Below are 26,040 nucleotides of genomic sequence, written 5' to 3'. Positions count from 1 at the left end.
GCAGATTCTCCACATGCTTTCTTCCATAAGACGCAATTCACATACCTCTAACAGCGTCTGGAATGTTGCATGCTCATGGCACTCACTGAGTGAACCATATTCACACACACACTGACACGCACAGGGATTTGACACCTACATGACACATTGCTTTGTTGAGTGATGCTTGGCCAATGTACAGTAAGAGATGAAATGTGAACGCCACTACAAAGTCTTTGACCCGTAGCCACTGAATCTGACCTTCCATGCTTAGACCAGGGACAGTGTTTTTAGCGGTGCCAGCCGCTCTACACCTGACTATGTCCGTCCGTATGTCCGTTTGAGCCCGGACGCTTTACACAGCTATAACTCCAGTTCGCATGCCAGCAAGTCCAAATTTGGTATGTGGACTTAGACCACCAATAGGAACGAGCATTGATTGCTGAAGCCCCGCCCCGCCCTATTATAGCGCCACCAGGAGGCCACTACACTTGACTATGTCCGTCCGTATGTCCGTTTGTCCGTTTGAGCCCGGATGTCCGTTTGAGCACGGGCTTTAAACAGCTATAACTCCAGTTCGCAGCATGCCAGCAAGTCCAAATTTGGTATGTGTACTTACACCACCAATTGGGACGAGCATTGATTGCTGAAGCCCCGCCCCGCCCTATTATAGCGCCACCAGGAGGCCACTGGCTTTAAACAGCACTTTACACAGCTATAACTGCAGTGCGCATGCCAGCAAGTCCACATTTGGTATGTGGACTTACACCACCAATTGGGACGAGCATTGATTGCTGAAGCCCCGCCCCGCCCTATTATAGCGCCACCAGGAGGCAACTGGCTTTAAACAGCGCTTTACACAGCTATAACTCCAGTTCGCAGCATGCCAGCAAGTCCAAATTTGGTATGTGGACTTAGACCACCAATAGGGACGAGCATTGATTGCTGAAGCCCCGCCCCGCCCTATTATAGCGCCACCAGGAGGCCACTGGCTTTAAACAGCTATAACTCCAGTTTGCAGCATATGCCACCAAGTCCAACTAATACCACCAATAGGGACCAACTGTGATTACATAAGCCCCGCCCCCTCTGTCTTCCCATTGGCTGGGCTTTAAACAGCCATAACTCCAGTTCACAGCATGCTACTGAGTACAAATTTGGTACGTGGACTCAGACCACCAATAGGGACGAACTGAAATGTAGCAAGCCCCGCCCCCTCTGTCTTCCTATTGGCTGGGCTTTAAACAGCCATAAGTCCACTTTGCAGCATGCTACCAAATACACATTTACCACGTGAACTTTGACCACCAATAGGGACAAGCTTTAATTGCTGAAGCCCCGCCCCCTCTGTATTGCCATTGGCTGGGCTACAAACAGCCATAACTCCAGTTAGCAGCATCCCACCAAGTCCGAATTTGGTTTGTGGACTTACACCACCACTAGGGACGAGCATTAATTGCTGAAGCCCCGCCCCGCCCTATTATAGCGCCACCAGGAGGCCACTCATCAAAGGCACCGCTTCCTTCACACAGGGTGCGATTTTTTTTTTACAAGTGCAGGGTTTACAAGTGAATTTCAACATTTCAACATGGGTAATTTAGCACCAACGATATGCCAAGAAACTAGAAACCCCATCCTTCAGAAACCTCATGTCCCATAGAAGAGGAAGCAAACATTTGGAGAATGTTTAGACCATTCTGAAAGCTATTCCTTTGGCTTTGTCCACTGAATGTGGCCTGAGCAAGGGTCCCCAAAAATATTTGAGTGCGTTCACACCTGTATTTAAAGGTGTCCACTTGTGACCGAATCACACAGGACACATTTTAATGTCTGAACAGGCTCCAAGAGTCGTATTTATGTTGTGCTGTTGTTTAGTCCCCCCCCCCCCCCCCCCCCAATATAAAACGGTAGACTAAACTGGTCTAGTTTTGATACAAAAGAGCCGTGTCACCCCATCGCTGTGGTTTTGGCCACTGGTTGCAAAGTTTTTGAAATGTGAGAAAAAAATAGACAGGGAGCAGAGAGAGCAGCCTGTCTGAGAGAGAGAGAGAGAGAGAGAGAGAGAGAGAGAGAGAGAGAGAGAGAGAGAGAGAGACAAAGAAAACTATAATTATACACATCATTACAGTAATTGCTGCATGTGGAGGTCCTCTGTAAATTACTTCAGAAACAGGGAGCAAGGAGAGGAGAGTGAAGGGGAGAGAGGACACATTGGGGCGGGAGAGTGGAAGTACAGTGTTGCAACATCCCAGGGAAATAACTGACCATGTTCTAGGGTTCTAAGGTTCTAATATCCAGCATTGGCCGGGTTATTGTGTGGGTGAAATAGGCTCTCTCCCTCTCTCTCTCTCTCTCTCTCTTTCTCCCTTCGACACTCACTCTGCCTCACTCCCTCTCTCTCGCTCTTGTGCAGAGCGAGCTCTGGTCTGAAATTAAACACAACCTCCCGCCCTCCCTCTCTCACTGATCTGGTCTGGTCTGATCTTAGGTAGCATCACACAGCAAACTGTAAGTTGTGAATATTGATGAATTATACTCTACGGTTAGATTTGGTAAGTAGATATACATAAAGCCAGTCCGGTAGGTACACATCATTAATGAATATGATTAAACTATGGTTGCAGCTCCTGGTCTGTGTTGCTTTATTATTGTCTTAATAATTTAAACCCCTATATACTTCGTTGATCGGGGTCCCCCAGGGGTCCATAAATATAAGACTGCCTATTTTCGCCCATAATGACATGACCAGAATAGGGACGGTCGGGAACATTTGGTTATTAAGGAACCTCACAGTCACAAGCTGAACCCAATCTGCAACCTGCTGCTCCAAGCCCCAGTCTGCAGCTGTAGATGTCAGCGGGTACCAGGATGGTGTGCAGTTGCTCAAGTCTTCAGAACTGTTAATCTTCCAGCTCTGTCAGGTTCCTTATTCAGACATGAGTCGGGTTGCTCCAGAGAGGTCCAGGGCAGTGTGGAGAATCAGGGACAAATTCATATCAAAGCTCAGGGCCTCGGCTATTATGTCCCACTGCTGCCTGGTAGCGACCATCAAAAGGACAACTAGCAAAAGGCCGCTTTGAAATGGAGCGACACTGGAGCCCCTCTCTGGACAGTCGCCATGCCTTGCTGGATGGTGTGAGTGTGTGTGTGTGTGTGTGTGTGTGTGTGTGTGTGTGTGTGTGTGTGTGTGTGTGTGTGTGTGTGTGTGTGTGTGTGTGTGTGTGTGTGTGTGTGTGTGTGTGTGTGTTCCTTTGTGCAAAATGAAAGAGGCTGAAAAGAGGCAAGCACAGGCAGAAGGGAGGGGGAGACCTTACGTAACATGAATAGCTCTGGCTAACTGAAGCCAACAGCTTTACTACTTTCATTCAGGCTCTGCTGAATAGTTGGGATGTTTCTCAACTGTTTACTCAGTTGTGGCGACCCATACGCAGGTTTGTGTAAAAAGATAAAGATTAAATGACATCCAAAATGTAATGTTTTCATTTTGGATGAATCTTTCATTATTCTTCCATTCCAATTATAGAAAGCTAGCCATCAAAGTCATTTTCAGTAACATGTCCTTCATGAATAAATGTGAACTAGGATATGAAAATGAGTGGAAAAAATAAGACATTTACCACATGAACCTAGCATCTATTCTGGGGTGAACATTCGGCGGAAATAGCAGATATTCAAGCTCACAACGCGTCGCAACGCGCCACGTCGGTTTGTAGGTCAGGTATTGTTGGCAAAGAGATTTGGTGTAGAGAGAAAAAAGGGAGATGCCTATTATAAACAGCTGGGAGAATCTGGTCAACAAAGTATATAGGGTGTAAGTGGTTAAATTAAATTCATGTAATTGTTAATTGGACTAGACTTTTACACAGTGGCCTCTAGTTTCGGGGTGGTAAACTGGCACACTTGGCCATGTAACCACTCAACTCAATGCAGTGTTTTCTGTGAGTTCCATGCTCACATTAACAAAATCTGCCGTCAGCGATTCCGAGAGTATTGTGAATGGAAACCGTTGCCGTGGATGCGGCGTTCCTGATGGTGGGTGGGTCAGCAATATTCCGCTGACAATGTAAAATGTAAGTGTGATTAATGACAACCATATCTATCCAAATATGACATCCCTGTTCCCCTTTATTAGCAGAACCACACAGACCGGATGGGGCAGTGGTTCTCAAAATGGGGTCCGGGGATCCCCAGAGGTCCTTGAGGCGGTTCCAGAGGGTCCCTAGCAAAATTTGATAATTTAGCATGAAAACTATTCTATAGTTTGGATATTCACATAAAAGTCTATCTACAAGCTTGTAGATCTGCTATTTGTGAACTTCTAGATCTTGTAGATCTGCTATCCTACTTTAAAAACTTGCATTGTTGAAGACCCGAGGTCGGCCGGTGTCGAGTCGGGTGAATAGGTGGTTGCGTATACCAGAGGACCCGAGGGAGTGACGCGCCAACTGGGAAGTCGGTCAGATTAGCAAGTCTCCAAAAACAATATCGGGCACAGATCTAGTATGTGAAAATGCTTGGAAAATGTCTAATACAATTTCTAATACGTTTAACAACCCAAATCTTCTCTTATGGGGTCTCTACCTCAAAATCTTTTCAAATGGTGGTCCACAACCTAATACGTATCAATTTTGGTATCCCTGGCATGAAAATGTTTGAGAACCACTGGGATAGGGCACACAGATAGACCGATAACGATGATATAAAATGGAATAAAAGACAGTTTTCTTGTGGTGGGTAGTCCCTTTTCATTAGGCCAACCTTTTTAGAACTGAATTACTGATTCCAATGCTGTCAAACTTGCAAGCCCATCAGCTGCACTCCCACTAACAACCTTGAACCCCAGCATCTCTACGTATTCCTAGTCATAATAGACGAACAAGCTTGTAGATCGGCTATTTTTGCTGAAGAGATTTGGTGTTGAGGGGAAAACAATGAGGGGGCCAAGGACAGAGCCCTGGGGGCCTCCGGTCAACAAAGTATATAGGGTTTAAGTGGTTGCTTATCCTCTTCAAACTAGAGGGCCAGTGAGTGCAAAAAGCTTGAATTACAAAATAGGTAATCTCCTTATCTTTCTTAATTAGTAGAAAATATCACATACAAGCACTGAGACAGCATGTCAAAGGGATTGGCAGGAGAACAACTCATGTTGGCAACATATTGTCAATGCCCAACACATGTTTTTATCCTTGAACCAGCCTTATCTCTCCAGGACCTCCAAACACTGGGTTGAAACTGGATGTCGGATGTTTAGCTCAAGTCCACTTTAAGCTGTGTATAATCTCTGTGTGTGTGTGTGTGTGTGTGTGTGTGTGTGTGTGTGTGTGTGTGTGTGTGTGTGTGTGTGTGTGTGTGTGTGTGTGTGTGTGTGTGTGTGTGTGTGTGTGTGTGTGTGTGTGTGTGTGTGTGTGTGTAATCAGTTAGTTGATATAACAGAATACTATTCCTGGCTAGTTGTTGAAAAAAGGCTGGGATTTGATCAGATAAGGCAGGTTTTGGTTGGGAGCTGTGGGCCCATAGAATCAGTGCCAGCTTTGTGCTGCAGCTGATTATTATTCTTTCAGCAAAACAATATGTCTCTGCTTGATGGTCTGTAATGTCAGCCACTCTGTAGTAGGGCTGCATCTATCCATCATCTTCTTAGCGATTATTCTATCGATTACTTTTTCGATTGATGATTGAATAGACGCAAAAATGTATGTTTTAAAATAGACTAAATTGATTAATCTGATTAACCACTTAAACCCTCTTTTATACTTCTTCGTACAATAGTGTTGCACAGAAATACCCACATTTGCAGATATGCTGTGTTTGGTATTTTTTTCAAATCAATTATTTTATTAAAGCATCCAGCATCTTCAAAATGTTGCAACAGAGAGGAATTTTGTTTTAACCACTTTTAAACCTTCTATACTTAAAACGTAAAATGGCCGAGTTGCCTCTAAACTTGGTGCGCTCTTTTTTCCCTCTACACCAAACCTTTTTGCCAAAAATAGCTGATCTGCATGCTCACAACGTGTCGCAACGTGACACGTTGTCAGCTTGTAGATCAGCTATTTTTAGCGAATGTTCGCCCCTAGAACAGGCATGCTTGGGATCAAGTGGTTAACCTCCAGTAATTTTATTTTTACTTCCCGGATGCAAATTTGTTGCTGAGCAGCATCTGCCAAAAATTCTAATAAGCAATTCCTGCTTATTGGCAGAAATTGTATTGTTGCTGCCAGGCAGCATTAGCTTATTGATCTGTGTATCGGGAAGCTTCTTATTGTTGAGTTATTAGAGCCTCTGTGAATTACATTACTATTTCTAGGTTGACTACTTCTTTGGCTGAGGTGTGTTGCTGAGGAAAGGAGCAAAGTGTATGAAGAGATCCTGCAGTACATGACCAGTTGGTGATTATAATAATAATAACAATATGGCTTACAGGAACCCATCCTAAATACGGGTGGCCCCAGCAGGGTTCCAACCTTTAAAACCCCTTACTTGTGTTAAAACAGCAGCCTTTACCCACTACCCTACACAGCACTACACTGCCACTGATGGCCTATGCTATTAAACACACATCTGCTTTGGATATCAGAACTGACACCAAAGCACAAAGTCGAGCTTTCATCAGAGAGATTGGCTCCATCTGACGAGCAATTAGTGGACCACACAGGGTGACGTGCTTTATAGTTGTTGGATATAGTGCAGTGATTTTACTGCGTGCTGTAGTAGCTAATCTGGGATAAAAGTGGAGACCCATCCTAAAAACATAATTCACATTTTAACCCCCAAAAACCCTGTGGTAGTTTACTTTAGATTTATGCACATGTTGGAAGTCTCTCCTCAAGTCTGAAAATACACAGCCAAGACACCAGTTTACTGGCAGCAGAAACACCTTTTAAAGCTATAAAAGACACCACTGTATTGGGGAGGTTTTCTGGATAAAACTTTTCACCACTACTACAAAATAAAAGTAAGTAGTAAGTTCAATGTAAAAGAACAAACAGCCTCTCCTTATTCATAAGACGACCAACTCAAATAGTTATTTCTTTAGTTTTTAGAAATGTATTTTAATCATAAATCTTTTCTAGTAACTAACCAAGCCCATTTTATGTGTAGGTCACTTAAGGTGGCTCTCGAAACAGACTACTTCAGACTACAACAGACTACAACAGATTGGCATGTTGTAGTCCGAAGTAAAAAAGTTCTGAGCAAACTATTTCAAACTGTCGGACGACGGCACAACAAGGTCTGCTTATTATAAGCGACTTTGGGCTTGTTTTCCTGTAAATATTCATAGTTGCTGGTTGGGCTTGTTCCTGAAGTGTAGTTGCTTATTTGGGCTTGCTTTCAAGATGCTTTTTTAAAATATCTGATGTAATCGGGCTCAAGTGGTAAAACTGGTTGCTTCTTTTGGGCTTGTTTTCATACACCTGGTCACTTGTTTCACTCACAGAATCTGGCAACACTGGAGCCCTCAGTTTGGACCAAAACAAAAAACACTCTCCCCCCTCTTCTCCACCCTGCGGCTATCGACGGGCTCTAGCTTGTCGGGACCCGACCGAGCAAGTTCGGTCGGCGATCGACTAGAAGTCCCGACCCAATGGCAAGGCACTATCTACAGGCACTATATAACAGGTTGTCGGCAGAAGACAATTACCAACGCCTTCCGCCCGCGACGTTGGTGCGGTGGAGAGCTGCCTTTAGAGGAGTAGTTCACCAAAAAAAAAATCTTATTTTCTATCAATTACACACCCCATGAAGCATTGAATATTTGGTGATTTTGTTTTTGTCACATTCCTGAGCCAATAATTTGATGATAATAATAAAGATGCTAATGTATGGAGACACAATAGGAGACACAAAGGAGACTCTTTGTGTCTCCTACCCGCCGGTTATCAAGTTATTGGCTTAGGAATGCGATAAAAAATAAAACATCTCTATGAATTCAATGCTTCATGGGGTGGGTAATGGATAGACAATAAGTAATTGTTTGGGTGAACTACTCCTTTAAACCCTTTATACTTCTTTGACCAGTGTCCCACAGGGGTCTACGGTTCCCATTTGTTTTGTCTCTACACGTAATCTGTTCGGCAAAAATAGCCGATCTACAAGCTCACAACATGTTCTGGGCTTGTAGATCTGCTATTTTTGCCTTATTAATTTTCTCCAAGTGTTCAACTACAGTATTATGACATGCCCAGAATTCAGAATTCAAGTGGTTAATTCTGTCTCAGAGTGGATTGTCATTTTAAACGTATGATTTGTCTTGAGGAAGCCAAAGCAGTACATACCATTGTGATCATGACAATGAACTCTTTCGCTCTGTCATACGTGGTAAACATTTGAACTGAATTATGCGTGTGATAGTTCTTTCTGCAGCGTATTTGTTCTTTTATGAACTTCAAAGTCAAATCAACCAACCAACCAAATGACCAATAAATCAACTCTTCGTAAAATACAAGAATTAGTGTGCTCAATTTCTGCAATATATGGGTTCCTTTCTGAACTTCAAAGTAAAATCTATCAACCAACCAAATAACCAATAAATCAACTGATCGCAAAATCCAAAGAAAACGTCTGTTACTGCTCAATTTCAGCAGTTAGAATGGAGCATGCAGCATCATATGAACTGAGTCAAGAAGGCATTCAGGTATATTGGTGGTAAACTAAAGGTTAGGCTCTAGAGAAACAAAACGTTGACTATAAGAAAACTTGGGTAAAAGGGAAATTTCTGTGCTTCTCCTCGTGTTTCAGCACTCTCTGCTCCTCCGCTCATTATTGTCCACTTAGGACAATAATAGTTTGAAGGTGGCAACATTAATGTAGCACTAGAATCCCTGTGAATGAAAGGTGCAATACAAATAAAATACATTATGTTTATCGGCAGATAAAGGACACATCCTCAGGTATGGACTAGGTCTCGAGTTGTAGTTCTAGATTTTCGAAAATCTTTTAAGCCCAACTGCAAGTGGAAGTAACTATATATATTTTGTACACACATACTGTATGTATACAGGCCTGTGTACACATACTTTTCTGTAGAACTTGGCAAAGACTCAGCCAAGTGTGTGCTAGTCTCGCTTCATTATAAAAAAGCTAGCCATTCAAATTAGTTATTTTCACACTAATGTTCACGAAGTAGACAATGAAAAAGAAAGAAGGAAAGCAAGCAAGCAAGAAAAAAGAAAAGATGTTCCTGTGGTCATAGAAAGGCTTTAAGTGGAACACCTAAGGCCTCAACAGACAGAAATCCTGCGGAAAAGGAGAGAGATCCGAGAAGCAGAGAAGATTAGCAGCTTAGAACAGAGCCACAGTGCTGGGAAGACTATGTGTTCAAACCTACGTCTCATTACATCACCTGGCTTACAGGTGTTACTCTGCACGTTACTCCTAACCTCATCTGTTCTTCTCTCATATCCTCTCCCAGGATAACGGCACTCATCATGGGAAGAAATACATCATGCGAAGAAATACAAACATCACATAGAGGCGGCTTTGGCTTGGAAATTTCCCTAAACAATGACAACAATAGTTGGCGTGTGTGTGTGTGTGTGTGTGTGTGTGTGTGTGTGTGTGTGTGTGTGTGTTTGTGAGCAAAAGTTTTGAAACCCTGGATAAGTGCATGTCCATGCATGAACATGCACACACCCCCTCCATAAATCACACATACATATACACTGCAGACATGGACACTCGCCCACACAAACACATGCACACTTGTTCATGCAGGCAGTCACAAACACATACGTACATACACAGACACACACATAATATTTGACTTATCGGTTGTTGGTGAATATAGGAAGATGTGAATAAATGATAAAGTTGTGGTGTACAGTTTCCAGGGTTTCAGTTACCAACATAAAGGCCTCCACTCAGCTGTGAAATGGCAGCGCTTTGAAGCACAAAGGAAGAGACAAGCTCTCTAGTCACCTGGAGGGGAGGAGGAGGGTGGACAGGGGGTGCTGGGGTTTGGAGAATCACACACAGTACAGTAGTACTGGTTGAAAGTCGATTGAAAGTCATTTGAACACTCCCGAGCCTTCTGCTTTATATTTGCACCACTACACAGTGTAACAACTGACACGTAAGGGTCAAATTCAAAGTCTTATTCTCCTGCCTTTGTATTCTTAGGATACGCAAGTAAGCAAGTAGTCTCATGTGGCCCATAGGGCCACATGAGACTAGCGTGAGGCGGCTTGATGTAAAAGTACATCCCCCAGCCATGATATACAAGTACACTCCCTGGAGATGATGCAAGTATGTCGCAGGGACTTACTCCCAATACAACCCTTGATGCTGAGTGCCAAGCATGGAGGCATTGGGTCCCATTTTTATAGTCTTTGGTATGACCTGGCCGGGGGTCACAACGTCAGGGCGGACACTCAACAAGACCGCTGAGCTAGTTAAGATACACAAGTAACAGAGATCAATCATTCGGGTTAATAGATAATTGAGACTTTTGAAAAAGTTCAGTCTTCTTGGGTTCTCAGTAATATGTGAAGTCAATCGGATGTTTTGTTCTCGAGATATGTGAAGGACATTCATATATATATATATATATATATATATATATATATATATATATATATATATACTAGAAGTTCGGGCCGCTATGCGGCCCGAACGTCTAGCGTGACGCGTCGTTCACTTTGCAGTGCCACCTTACAGGCACCTCACAGTGTGAGAGAGAGTTTTGTGCTCTCCTAAATCCACGGCAGGCTTTGAAAGTACCCACTTCAGAAAGAGGTGACGTGCATCACCTCTCGAATGACCAAAACCCACTTTGTGATTACTCAGACCTGGTATGGCAGACCTGTGGGGAGTGTGCAGTGGTGTACAATGTGAAAAGATAGTTGAAATCGCAGGAGATGAAGTTAGCAGTTTATTTGTGTAAAGGGTCGTCGGCGTGGGTTGTGTTGAGGATGGAAGCCGTCGAACTGGTGCATCCTACCTATTTATAGGTAGGATGTGATGTCATGCTGTCGTGAGATTACGTCACACTGGCGTGTCTCATCGTGATGTCACGACCGTGATGTCATATGACGTCACACTGGCTACATACATACATACAGACAACCGACATGGCGCAGGATTCAAATTGTATATATAATATATATATATATATATATATATATATATATATATACATACATACATACATACATACAGAGTACACTATTACAGTACTACTACTACTATTGGAAATTACGTTTGTTGGGAGGGCTTAATATTTGTCTGGGAAGCCAGTCTTTCATGTTCCAGTAAAAGGATCAACCAGGCTTTAGTGTTAAGAGGTCTGTGGCTTCTTCTTCCAGCAAAACACACATGCATGCATGCATGCGCTCGCTCGCAAGCGCACAAACAAGAGCACACACAAGCGCACACACAGACACCCCAAAAACAAAGAAACACCTACAGCTGCTCACGTGCACACGTGGAATGAAGAAATATTCCTCATGTCATGTGCCACAGTGGAATGTTGAGTGGAATTCTAACTAAGCCAAATTCCACAATTCCTCTGTCAGGCATTCCATCAGAATGGAACTGGAATCTGCTGTGTGGCAGTTTTACCAGTGGCGTGGCTGTAAAGCGTAAAGGTTACTTTCATAACCCCAGTTCTCTGATAATGAGTGAGGTGTCTCATGAGTTTCTGAAAAATAACCTTTTTATACATAGTCATACGACGGTGTCCCACGTCGAAAAAGGCGATCTACAAGTAATCTAGTTTGTTTGCAGATGGGTATTTTCGGTGCGGGTCACCATCGTACGACGGAGAATAAATTAGGCATAAGTACGTGAAAGGTAGAGTACCACCCACTTATAAACCTATGGATTCTTCTGAAAATGCTACAGTTCCTTGTATAGTCATCTATTTGTACTTATATAATATCTTTCTGTGCCATACAGATCATTCCATTTACACTGATTCATTTTAATTTTTCATTAGAACCAGAGCAATTTGAGGTCAAGTGTTTTGCTCTAGAGCAGCCAGTGACTGCAATTAACCAGTTAAACCTTAATGGATTGTTGACTGGTGTCCCCCAGGGCTCTGTACTTGTACTCTGTACTAAATCTGTCCGCGGGATAATCTATTTTACAAGCTCCCGTCACAAGCTTGTAGATCAGCTATTTTTGCCAGATGTTCACCTATTTTCGCTGAATGTTCGCCTGTTCATGCCCGGAATAGGGCTGCTAGGTTCATGTGGTTTAATTGAGGGAATAATCTTCATTCACTTTTCATGTCCAAATTTTCAGTTGAGTCCAGGATTATGAACGCATGAGCGTCCAATCAAAAGCCCACTACTCTACACTGCTGCTGCTGTACCACGTTCAATGAGCTTTCCAGGCAACACATTGAATGCCAGAGAATAAGCAGAGTTTTAGCTAATACTGCTTGGCAACTAAATTTAATAACAGAGACGAAAACCAACTCCAAAACTAAATCCATTGCAACTTATAGTAGGTCCAGTTAGAACATTGTGGTTACAAAGGGCTGTCAGATTCATAATGTAATATAGTACGGTGTCCTGCCTGTGAGAGCTTTGGACGTACAGTATAGCTAGTGTGGGAGTAGCTTCATACTGCTTGCACTTGTTCTTGTTTGGTGTGATTGTACCTGAAGAAATGCAATTTCAGCTAATTCTGTAGAGTTAACCACAACATTAATAGACCTAAAGAAATAGAGAATCTATATAGAATCTACCATTGCTGTATTCTATTAAAAAAATGCCCCTGAAGGTGCATCCAGGCCTGCACGACATATCTCTCCATTCCGGAGATACAACCAATTATGTCATTTTGACCTTGAATGTGACCTTTTCAACTCCAGAGTTAATAAGCTCTCCAGGGCAGCCAGCTGATCACTCCCACCCAGCGGCATAAAAATCGACCCTGGAGTGATCCGCTCTCGAGTGATTCTGTTCACAGACACAGCCGATGAGGGACCCCCTATGTTGCGTCTCGATTAAGATCAGACACAGCTTGGGTTGAGGTTCAGGTCACAGTTCTCAGAACTCTCCACGGCCTGAAAACACTCCCCAGGTCTTGTCTCCATGTTGTGAATGATCACTCTGTGCTCTTCCTATGTTTTCCTGTGGATTTTCCCTCTGCCGTGTCTCCTCACTGCTATTGGTCTACAGGGAGCAAAATGAGCAGACCAGGGGCTGTGTGTGTGTGTGTGTGTGTGTGTGTGTGTGTGTGTGTGTGTGTGTGTGTGTATGTGTGTGGGGGGTGGAACATCGTTGCCGGCGGGCAGAAACCACCTATCTCCATATTTAAACTTTTTATGTTTTTTTCGTAAATGAATGCCCTACTCCATAATAGAAGAGTGTCACACAAAAGTAGTGAAAATAGCAGATCTACAAGATTCAGCTTGTAGATCTGCTATTTTCAAGATTTTTACATGTTTTTCAAATCATATTAAAAAAGGAAGGGTTTTAGACATACAAGGTTTCCACCCAACTGCGACGACATGCTGTTTGCATTTAAACAGGAACAGGGGCGCTAGAGACAGGAAGGAGAGGGGCATCCACCAACTAACCTTTTAACCTGCAACATATGTCTTGTCTTCTGGGCTCGTCTCAACATACTTTACAGAGTTCCTATGACGTTATGTAACCATAACTGGCATCAAACTAGTGTCTAATTCAGGCTATGTCAAACTATGGGCTAGGCCCTATAGTGGATTTGTGGGCCTGTATGCAGTCATTTGTTTTAATGAAGTCCCTGGGCAAAATGAAGTCCACTGAGTTGTACTCAATGAGAGCAACGTAATACCCTGTTTTAGATCAAACATGCATTCATAAACTCCAGGGAAACCTCCCAGGCATATGGTGAGACGGCAAAGGATTGTAATGCTGCATTAACCACATGAACCCTAGCATCACTTTTCTTGGCCTGTCATATACTGTAGGTGAACATTAAGCTAAAACAGCATATCTACGGACTCAACGTTTCGCAAACACAATGTGTTGTGATTTGTAGATCGGCTATTGTTGGCGACGTGTTTTGTTGCAGAGGGAAACAAAAGGTCAAGAACTGACCCTGAGGTACGCTGCATACTCAACAAAATAAAAATGTTTTAGTGGTTAATGTAAATGATCTCTAGCAAGGTTGTCACTGGGTTTGATTAATACATTTCAGTTATGGTTAGGCACTGTTAGTATGGCTATGTTGGGGTCATCCCTATGTTCCCCGGGTTCTATGTTCCCCCACTAAGGTTAGGGTTAGGGTTAGGTTTAGGTTAGGTCCTATGTTCCCCGCTCTCCCTAGGAAAGCGGGGAACATAGGACCCGGGGAACATAGGTACGGTCCCGCTATGTTTAGGTTAAGGTCAGGGTAAGGATTTGGGCAGGGCGTCCCGGCAGGAAATCCATCTTATCGAGGTTGGCCATCTAGTGACAAACCCCATAGTGGTGGCAAAACAGACTTGCCTCTGTTTACCCATTTGATTGGTTCTCCACAATGTTCTGATTGGAAGGAAAGGCTGGGAACGCCTGTTGTGTTTGCAATAAACACACTTGATTGCAATAAACAATCAATCATTATTATCAATTGGCCCTATAAATCATTTTCTAACCCAGGGAAATGGCTTAACCACGTGAAGCCGAGCGTCCCTATTCAGGAGCAAACATTTGGTGAAACTAGCTGATCTAAAATCTCAAAATGTAGAGCTGCTATTTTCGATTTTTTTTAGAAATCGTGAAAATTTGGGCAAATCTTTGAATACCGTATATATATTTTTAAAGTGAACATTTGTAACTCAAATCTTAGCTTCTGGGGGTCCCTGGAACGAAATATTTTGCAAATGTTCGCTTTAAAAAGTATTCAAAGATTTGCATTTTTTTTTCAAAAATAGCAATCTACAAGCTCATAGTGCGGCACTCGGTGCAGCGCTATGAGCTTGTATATCTGCTACTTTTGAATAGCCAAAGAAATCTAAAACGTCAGATGCGTTCCTGTATTGAATGGGTTAAGTTGCTCTTTGAATAGTTCAGATAACTTGATTTACCCTCATCGTGACAACTACAAAAACACCATACCACAGAGAATACCAAACCATCATCGCTTGAGAAAAGCTACAGTACTGTGTTTACTGACGTACTGTACAGAACAGTAAACACGATTGGTTACAGTAAAATATAACCATACAGTATGTTAAGTATGAATTAGATTTTGTAAAGAACACTGCTGTTGGGGGGGGGGGTCAACATGGAGAATAAAATGTTATTTCATTTGAAGCGGGGCACACAGACTAAAGAAAGAGAAACAGAGAGATGGACAAGCAGGTAGTGAGAGAGAGAGAGAGAGAGAGTACGGTGGGTTGGGGGGATTACAGTGTGGTGGGAACAGAGTAAGTGTGCAGGTCCCAGCGGGGGTCGTGTCCCTGGCTGTATTTTGATAAACTCCTGGGTCTCAGGGTAATCAAACAAACAGCCTCCTGCCCAGATAGAGGGAGGAAAAAAAGCTCCTCTACTTCTTTCTTTCTCTATATCTACCCCCTAAAAAAGAAACACATTGAGAACTCCTTCCTGATCACGTTCAATTGTACACGATCGCGGCCATCTTGCTCTTACATCATACTCCGAGGGTATGATGTAAGAGCAAAATGGCCGCAGTGTGACCGTGGTCAACGGCATTTTTTCCAAAACAGTTCCTCATCACTCTGCCTTTGCTTGCTCTAAGGTTGTCAAGACTGCCATAACATCTGTGATAGTTCACTGATTTTTTGCTCCATTCTCTCCCCTCTCTCTCTCTCTTAAAATCAATCATTCTTTCTCGATCAATCAATTTTCAATCTTTCCTCTGCTCTCTCTCCCCCTGTCTTCCCCCCCTTGCTCTCTCTGTCTTTCTCTCTCTCTCTCTCTCTCTCAGAGTCATACAGGCCAGTTAGAACAACAAACACAGTCTCTCTCGGCTGGGTGTGGTGGCCTACGGGGCAACAGCTGGGTCCTGTTGTTTCTCCAGGGACGGGGACAGAGTACTCGCCCTCTTTCCCGGGACAGCTCTCTTTCACTCGCTCGCTTTCTCAAGTCTATTTCCCTCCTGTCTTGAACGAGCAAAGGGGCCAAGTTTCGCTCGCTCTCCTCTCTCACTCAGTCTCTCGCACCCTTTCTCAGAACTGTTCATTCTCTTTCTGGAAGACAGCTTCATTTATCTCTGTCTGTTTCTCACAGTACCACTTTCAGATCACTCCATCTCCGTTTACTCTGTCATTCCCTCTTTCTCAAACAATTTACCTGTTCCCTCTTCTCTTTCATTCTCATTCTCTTTCACCATCTCATTCATCCCCCCCACCCTCTCTCCTCATTAATGTAATCTGTGGGCTCCTCGCCCTTCCCCTCCCCTCCTCTTCCTCTCTCTCCCTCTATCTCTCCCTCTGGTCTCCATTTCCCTTTCTGACACATTTCCTGTTCTCCAGCGTATGTTATCAGTACTGCCCCATCTGATTCACACACTGGCCTCATGACGCTGTTGAGGCTTTCTCACCAGAGTTAAAGAACCAATGCGTTGTATCACGGTGTGAGAATGTCACTGTCAAAAATATTACCTTTGTTCATTCATTCATTTTCTTATTAATGATTACTAGGAAGCTTGAATCACTGCAACTACAGCAGTGGTTCCCAAACCGTGTGCACACTGCTGAGGCAAGTCCAGGTGTGCCTTTGGATTATGTAACAACCACACATTATTATTGCAATATAACTATACAAAAGGTTATGATTTACCGTTTCATTTACAATATCAGTCATTTGTCAGTCAAATCTCTAAAAATATATTTTAACCACTTTCAACGTGGCGTCCTTATTTTGGGCATGCCATTATAGGTGGGGGAAAATAAATAAATCATTCATAAGAAAATATATACTGTCTGTATATATACTGTGTGTGTGTGTGTGTGTGTGTGTGTGTGTGTGTGTGTGTGTGTGTGTGTGTGTGTGTGTGTGTGTGTGTGCGTGCGAGCTTGTAGATCAAGCTATTTTCGCTATGAATACAGGTGTGCCTTGAGATTGTGACTCTCCCATCGGTGTGTCTTGGGCGCAAAAAAAGTTTGCAAACCACTGAGCTACAGTATAAAGAATTAGAACATATTTCCATGGTATCACCGCTGGTGTAGAATATATGATAGAACATAATGAAAAGCTTTAAACCGCCATTCAATTAAAAAGTCATCGCCTGTGGCGGAGCCCATGAGTGTATGTGTACGTGTAACCAGTATAAACTGCACCTAATGAACTGCTCAGAGCGTGCAGCTAACCAAATGGCAATAACAGATGAACTTCAGAGGGTGTATATATACGTGTGTGTGCGTGTGTGTGTGTGTGTGTGTGTGTGTGTGTGTGTGTGTGTGTGTGTGTGTGTGTGTGTGTGTGTGTGTGTGTGTTGCCAGTACAGACCTGCCTAAGTTTAATTAGAACTGTGACTCAAAGCCAACTGACGTGTGGTCAGGGAAGCAATCAAGCCCCCTTGGGGCCTCCCTGGGCACACGCAGACAAACACACCCTCACACACACACTCCCCTTCAAGAGATTGAGGGAGTCATTATGAAATGAGATATCTCTTTCTCTCTCACTGTTCATTTAATAGACTTCTGTTCAAATGGGAGTCTCAGGGCAGATCACATCAAAACACTTCAGAGTGCAAGCCAATTTCACACATACATAATGCATACACATACACACACACACACACACACACACACACACACACACACCGCAAAACACACTCACACGGAAAGCAACGTGGTAGCAGAAAAGGAGGGTTTGAGTTCCTAGTAAACCACAGACGAGTCAATCTTTTGATCTGGTGTTAAGACCATCACGGATTCACAGTCTTTCATCACGAAGGCAGTTTAATGCCTATTTACTCCATGAAGCTAATCATTGACAACAACATTATCCCTTTGATAAAAAAACATTAACCACACTTTAAGCCTGCACTGGCTGGTTAATGGAGCAGAAAGTGTTAAAATAAGAACCCGATTCGCTTGTGAGGTGACATTACAATGCAAACAAAGAACTTTGAGGCAGATTCTGCTATCAGGCAGAGAAACAACTGCAGTGTGTTGCACAGGGAGCCCCATTACCTTTCTCCTGACTAAAAGGTCAGAACCCTGATATGAAAAAGGCTTCCTGATAAAACACATGATTAATCACTTGCGAAAATAGCCGGTCTACAAGCTCACAACACGTTGACGTTTTTTTTGTGTTAAGACCGGGAACGCATCTGTGTCATTTTAAGATGTCTTTGGCTATTAAAAAAATGTTTTTTTTTAAATTCTTGGACAATTTGTGCAAATCTTTGAATATCTATGTTTTAAAGCGAACATTTTTAACTCCGATCTGTACTTCTGGCGATCCCTGCAACAACATATTTTGGGATGTGGGTTCGCGGCCAAATACATATCATATTGGGGGGCCGTGACATGGAAAAGTTGGAGCACCACTGATATAGCAACATACTGTTAGGATTTAGAAAACATTTTTAGATATGTATTTGGCCGCAGAAGCAAAGATTTGATTTATATCTTCGCTTTAAAAGTACATATATTCAAAGATTATATTCAACGCGACACGTTGTAAGCTTGTAGATAGCCTATTTCCGGTGCGTGACACGCTTCAATAGGAGACATGCTGACTTCTATGAAATCCAAATGACTGAAATCGGTCGTGGCGACTGAGAACTTTAATCCATGCACGATGCAGAAAAAAATAATCACTTGTGTTCTGTCCCTTTGGAGAATAAAACATTACACAGCTTTCCTCTGTTGGAAACCCTGCGACACAACGATATTTACAACCTCAGTAAAGTGGGTTCTGGGCGAGAAAACGAGGCTAACAATGTCTGGCCCATTCCTTTCTTGACGTTATGCTTTAGGCTTTATAAAGTGAGGTTCCTAGTTTGAGGCAATTTAACTGGCAGTTCTACGTCCATGTTTTTGTATCTGTCATGGGAAAACAAGATCAGAGGAAATGCTGGCAGTGACAGAGAGGTAAAATAAGAACCTCAGGCTAATGCTATCTCTGTGTGCATACATTCATATAAATATTGTACTGTATGCATGTGTATGCACGTATACTATGTACTGTATAAGTGCATATGTGTGCACTTTTGTGTGTGCGCTTTTGTGAGTGTGAGAAAGACAGCACGAGAAGTGGATGGGGATCTTTATATGAGACAGATGCCATCAACTGTGTGTGTGTGTGTGTGTGTGTGTGTGTGTGTGTGTGTGTGTGTGTGTGTGTATGTGCGTGATTTCATGTACAGAGAGGACAACTGAACCTGAGGCCTGATGTTATCTCTCTCCTCCATGTGTTGGGCAGAACAGCTTCACAGAGATAGATAAGTACTGGAAATGTGGTCAGACGTACGTACCAGTGTGTGTGTGTGTGTGTGTGTGTGTGTGTGTGTGTGTGTTCCTCAGGCTAGCGCTCCAGGGCAGATTACCTGTGACCAGGCTAGCCAGGATCTCGCTATACCAGATGTAGAAACACGCACGCACGCACGCACGCACGCACGCACACACACACACACACACACACACACACACACACACACACACACACACACACACACACACACACACACACACACACACACACACACACACACACACACACACACACACACACACACACACACACACACACACACACACACACACACACACACACACACACACACACTCTCTCTCTCTCGTGGGTACATTCAGAGAGGTCTTATCTATGGCTCTGATGCAGTGTCCAGTGGACAGCTTCTCCGTATCAGAGATTAGCCAAAACAGGCCACTCTCAGTGGAACAAACAGATCTGGGATGAAATGAGATGGTGTCGGTGTAGTACATACTGTGCACTACACCGACACACAACACACACCAACTTTGGTTGCCTGTGAAGTACACAGACAAGTAAAGTTAGAATGTGTAAGCACTAAGCAGACACCTGGACAAGTATGTCTGTTGACAGTTTTTTTTGTCTATAGGTTGTCTATTTCTTAAATGGCTATTTTACATGTTTATTATAATGTTTTTGTTTGATGTCTCTTTCTTTTTTGTCTGTTGTTGATGATGAGAGTAACGCCTTAATTTTGACTTAGAGATGAATAAAGTACCTACCTACCTACCTACCTACCTACCTACCTACGTATCTACAGTAGAAGTATGCATAATGCATGCACATAATATTGGCCACTTTTCAAGATTAAACATTGTTATTGTCACAGTAAAACTATTGGTTTTCAGCTCCTCGACAATGTAGCAACAAAAAGTAGCAAAAATAGCAAGCAATGTATATGTATCATATATACTGTATATATCCCTGAAAAGCCCACCCTAAGAAATAATAGACAGAAAATTCAAATTCTTTGACATTGGGGTGCTTATTAGGCCTTTTGACAAGATGTAAAAAAAAACATATATATTTTTTGCATAGCCTATATGATATTGTTTGTATAATTTTTGATATTTTGTATTGGTATTGGCAATGTATTAATCATAACAAAATCAAAAAAACAAAACTCAAAATATCACATTTACTTTTTTTATTATATATATATATATATATATATATATATATATATATATATATATATATATATATATATATATATATATATATATATATATATATATATATATATATATAGTATCAATGTTCAACAGCAGTAGCGTACAGCTGATCCGAATGTAAAGAATGCCTGGGTTGGGGTGACGCTAGTGTGGATTTTGGGAAGTGCATGTTTCTAAATACATAGTGCTAATACAGACACGGAAATATCCAGTGAAAGCTGGTGAAAGGGAGCGGGGCAAGAGTGTGACGGCCTGGCTACAACTCAGTCTGCAGGCTGCAACCTGATCCTCCAGACTATCTGTCTATATCCTTACATGTGGTCAGCTGTCAGGACGGAAGTAGTAGACCATCAATCTGGACACATTGGTGCCAGGGCAGAAGTGCAAGCTTGTAGCACCCAGAGCCTCCGCATGTTTTCCCACGTACTACCGGGGCAAAAGTTGACATTATGGGCCCTAGTTTATGACTTATGAAAATAACCACTGCCTGATTGATAATTCTGTACAGGGCCCCCTTTTAGGTTGTACATTAGCTCATGACCTGCGGCAGCTGTCTAAGTTGCAAGCCCCCCCACCAACTCCCGACCCCTCTGACAGCGGTCCTGTATAGATGTACACTTATAGTAGTCTGCCCACCAGTAGCTAAGTGAAGTAATGTGCTTGTCTGGGCAGGCTCAGATACTATGACCTGCTCCTCCTCACACGTTTCACTCCCGTCACTCCTTACCACTTGTTCATCACAATGCATTAAAATGTAAAGTTGAAAAAAATATGTTTAATGAATGTTATGCATTTTATGGAGGTTGAATAAACAATGCAAAAGTAGGCCTGGTACAAGACTAAAATATATCTTTGCATTATAGGAAACTGTGTATCCTGTATAGATCTGTATGTATGTACAGTACGTATACTGTATGTCTGTCCTTTGCATATCTTGAGAACTGTTCATCCCATCGACTTCACACTTGCCGGGTGTATTGCTGAGGACCCAAGGGAGTGCAGTGTTGAGTGTGAAGTCAATCAGACGAGTGGTTCTCCAGAACACTGCTTACAGCCATGCTGCCATTCACAACATCGCTGCAAGCAGCACTCATGGAAGCCAAGCAATCGGCCAGTTGTGAACGGGCATGTGCCCCATACCGGCACTGCACTAGTTAATTTAAAGACAATACTGAACAATCTAAGCAATATAAAATACAGACTTGGACAAATGCATCATTGAGAGTAAAGTTGAACCACCAAGTGAGTGGACACACCTTCTGGCATCTGTGTCATAGTGCAGAGGTGTGTTTGCACATACATTTGTGTCAGATCATGAACAACATCCTCTGTGAATGAGTTCTTATTTCATAGTTTTACAACTGATATGTTGCTGGAGATAGCAGCTTGCAATGAGGGAAGAACTGACATGGCTGCTGCTTTCCCCCTTATAGCTCTGGGCTTCATATTACTTCAACTACAGTAGGGCAAATGCTGAGAGAGAGAGAGAGAGAGAGAGAGAGAGAGAGAGAGAGAGAGAGAGAGAGAGATAGAGAGAGAGAGAGAGATTTTCTGCCTGTCTTAGCTCTGCTGTCACAGGGGTCGGATAGAATCACATAAAATAAGTGTTCTTTAGTTAGCATACAATGTGAAAATGACCAGAATAGCCATTGTGGATGCCAGGGTGCTCCATTTGAGACAGCAGGATGAGAACACAGACACACAAATGACCTTCAAGTATACAGTATGAAAATATACTGTAGCAAGGATATGAGTCAAGCCAACAAGTGACACAAAGCTTATGGAATTTACTCCTTAACCACTTTCACCCTGGGGTTTCTATTTTGGCCATGTTGTTATAGGCAGAAATGAAGAAAGAAAATCACAAAATCTTCAAAAATTGCAGAACCACAAGCTAGATCTTCTATTTTTGAAGAGAGCTTAAGTTGAACATGGCTTAAGTGGGGGGGGGGGGGGGGGGAGGAGAGAGAGAGAGAGAGAGAGAGAGAGAGAGAGAGAATGTGTGCATAGGGCAGGAGGTGCACTCAGTTCTGTACATAGCCGACATGTATTCCTGCAAGGGGAGCACACATCTATAATTACTTGAGCATTACATGTCGAACCGGCATTGCTTGCATACATACGTAAATGCATGCATGCTTAGGAATAGATAATGCATATGAACATTAGAGCACATACCCCCATCACATGCACGCACGCACGCACGCACACACATCATATATTATTGTGAATAATACGTGGAAATAAACTAGGGACGAAATAAAAATCAGAAATGTAAAGGTTTTGTCAGACCTACTGGTAACATATGTGCTCAATTTCATATCAAAGTGTCTCTCTTTCACTCACTCTGACACACACACACACACACACACACACACACACACACACACACACACACACACACACACACACACACACACACACACACACACACACACACACACACACGTACGTGTGGTGTGCTAATGAAAAAGCAGATTTAATATGTCTCTCCCCATCCAGGCCCAGTCCATCTGGTAATAATTGTAGCATGTAGCAACCGTAGCTGTGTTTGGATACAGCTCTGACATACATGGGGCCCACTGACGCTGTGTGTGTGTGTGTGTGTGTGTGTGTGTGTGTGTGTGTGTGTGTGTGGAAGTGTATGGGTGTGTGACAGAAAGAGAACCAGCGGTGTGTTAGAGAGAGAGAGAGAGAGAGAGAGAGAGAAGTGCGTGTGCAACAGGGTTGTTACCATGCCTCTGTGTGTGCGTATGTGCTCGTGTCTGGTTGTTTTCCAAGCTGCGGGGTGATGGGCCAACGTAACTAAATCAACTTTATCGTCAGCGCAGCAGAGTTGTACGCAAGGGGAGCGAGGAGCACAGCAGAGCGGTGCGTGGGTGGTGGTTGACTAACTCCTGTGCCCTTGGGGCATTAGTATGACTCAAAGGTGATGATTAATGACATCGGATGGCGTACACACTCTTATCTAACATCTAAATACATGCGTTTGTAGAGTGACAGGTGTGTGTGAGTGTGTGCATGTGTAAGTGTATGTGAGAGAGAGAGAGAGAGTTTACTGGCATTCATCCTCTGTATATTGACCTCAGCCAGAAGAGAAGATAAAAACTTGGCTTTTGATCAAGACACAGCCTCACTTCCGTAACCACATCAATACTAGCTTCCCTATACTGGGCATGTTATAATAGGCAAACATTCAATGAAAATAGGCAAACATCCAGTAAAAATAGCAGATCTACAAGCTCACACATGTTGTGAGCGAAGAGATTTGGTGTTGAGGGGAAAAAAGGGAGGGAACCACGTATAGACCCCCTGGGGAATCTCAGTCAACGAAGTATTAGATATAGGGTTTAAGTGGTTAACATGGGCTTTTTTCCATCCATGTTTACAGCACCATCATGTCGTCACAGACTGCACCAGTAAAATATCAAACTGAAGTGGAACAGCGTCGGACAGGATTCAGATGTGGGAGTTCTCCTTGTTAAAGTGTTAGTTCCATGATATAGGACAGTAGAACTGCCGAGTGGATAGAGAGACCACTGCTAACAGGCTGCAGGGCTCGAGCTCTGCACATGCCAATCGGCAGTAATGGGTTCTGGCACGCCGCCCTTGTGCAAGGCACTAAAACTCCTACCAAATCTAGCTCGCCATCATAGTGTGAGTTTAATGTGTTAAATTTAAGGACATTGATTTTTTTTTTATTACAGCATTACCGATGGTCTACTTTCTTGAAAACTATAGCCAACTGTGTGTTTGATAAGCCATCAGATTATAGGCCATGAACGAGAGGCTTAAGTGTCTTGCTCAGGGACACTAAGTTCGGTTAGGCGAGGGTCGAGCCGCTGTCCTTTTGATAGGGACAGCGGCTTGAGAGGACCAGACGGCTTCTCTATCCACTCTGCTAAGGCCACACGATTCAAGTAGTTAAGGTATACTAGTCAGGATATATTTGTATCGATGCATCAACATCATCCAGTTATAACTATAGCGCTACTGGAGAATGACAATGCATAAAAAAGGAACAAATACAATTACAGCAGCAAAATGATCAACAAGTCCCTGCTTCAATTCCCGGCTGACTGGACCAGTTGCTGTATGTCATCCCTTACTCTCTCTCTTTCTGACAGTGATATTGAAGATAGACAGGAAATGCAAAGACTAAACTCAATTTTGTGGGAACATTTGTTGAAATTCATAGTTGAGCATCTCTGAAAAATAAAGAGCATCCAGTTTGTACCGGGTTAGATAATTTGAGCATGTCAGGTGGTAAAGTACTGTATACTTCCTTATGGTGCTTTTCAGATGAATATATAATCAACCTTCTTATGACTTATGACCAGTTGTTCATGGCTGAAATCACAGAAAGGCTTCTATTTTTAAATAATGTATATATTTCTAAATAATACTCTTCAAAGAACAATCCACTTTGTACGTTGCGTATGTTATGTTACCACTTAAACCCTATATTACAAACTTGTCGTAACGTGACGAGAGCTTGTAGATCTGCCATTTTCACCTAATGTTCGCCTATTTTTCGCAAAATATTAGCCCATTATGACACGCGCAAGGGTTCAAGGGGTTAATGTTCTCACAGTCACCAATTCCTTATCTGCTGATGCAAATCGTCCCAGCATCACAACTACAAACAGTCACCCATTATCTTCTAATAAGTGTTTACAAGAAATCTAACTATCTAACTTCAGTACACTACACCAAGTCATGAAACAAGAAAAGACAATTGGAGCAATAACAAGTGACACACTCTCAGACCAGTAAAGACTCTGCCAGCGCTCTCTTGTGACTTACTGGTACTAGGCTGATGGAAGTAGGCGTGGGACATAGACACTGCAGAAAGACACCCTTTGTGTTCAAAGGTCACACATGGAGGTCACACATCCTCTGTTGCGGTCATTCATGGTTGGACTGGGAAAAAAACGATATGAGTATTGGACGCCCGCGTCTGCATGCGCACACACATTATGCCGATGTGCTATGATTTACTGCACTGGTTCCCAAACAATGGGTCGGGACCCATTTTTATGGGCCGCAAGTAAAGTTTGTTCTTTGTCGTTTTGAGTCGTGAGGCACTCACTATGGGAAACAGCGCCATCTGGCGATGCAACAGAGCTACACAATACGCTCCCGGGGCCCATTTCATTGGGCTAGAGGGTATGTCACGTGACCGCCTGTCCCTTCCCCTTTCCGGAAGGACATATAAGGGCCGGTCGTGACGTAGTACTTCCTCTTCAGTTCCTCTGTTCGCAGATGTCACAAGGCTACACGCTTTTAAAAACTGAATAAACTCTTCTATCAACGGAATTATCGGAATTTGAGAGAAACCAGCTCTAACCCTCAAAGCGGGGACTCGGTTTAGTCACCCACGGGTTTTCTCTCGCACCAGGATTCGTGTTTTCTACATTCTACAAACAACTCTCTACATCGTGGTGAGCCGGCTTTTTAGCCGTTGTTAGCTGCTATTAGCTTCCTAGCCGCTAGTTGCTAACTAG

General features: G+C 43.0%; 1 protein-coding gene across 2 annotated transcripts in view; it reads right to left on the bottom strand.

Moving 5' to 3' along the window:
* The window catches only part of atg7 (ATG7 autophagy related 7 homolog), a 107,172-nt gene that overhangs the window by 2,852 nt on the left and 78,280 nt on the right, over nt 1-26,040 (bottom strand). The window lies entirely within an intron of this gene.

This window comes from Gymnoscopelus microlampas, assembly GCF_963454915.1.
Source record: "Gymnoscopelus microlampas genome assembly, chromosome: 7".
Taxonomy (NCBI): domain Eukaryota; kingdom Metazoa; phylum Chordata; class Actinopteri; order Myctophiformes; family Myctophidae; genus Gymnoscopelus; species Gymnoscopelus microlampas.
Note: the sequence above shows the minus strand (reverse complement) of the source record. Positions and strands in the feature narration are given on the sequence as shown.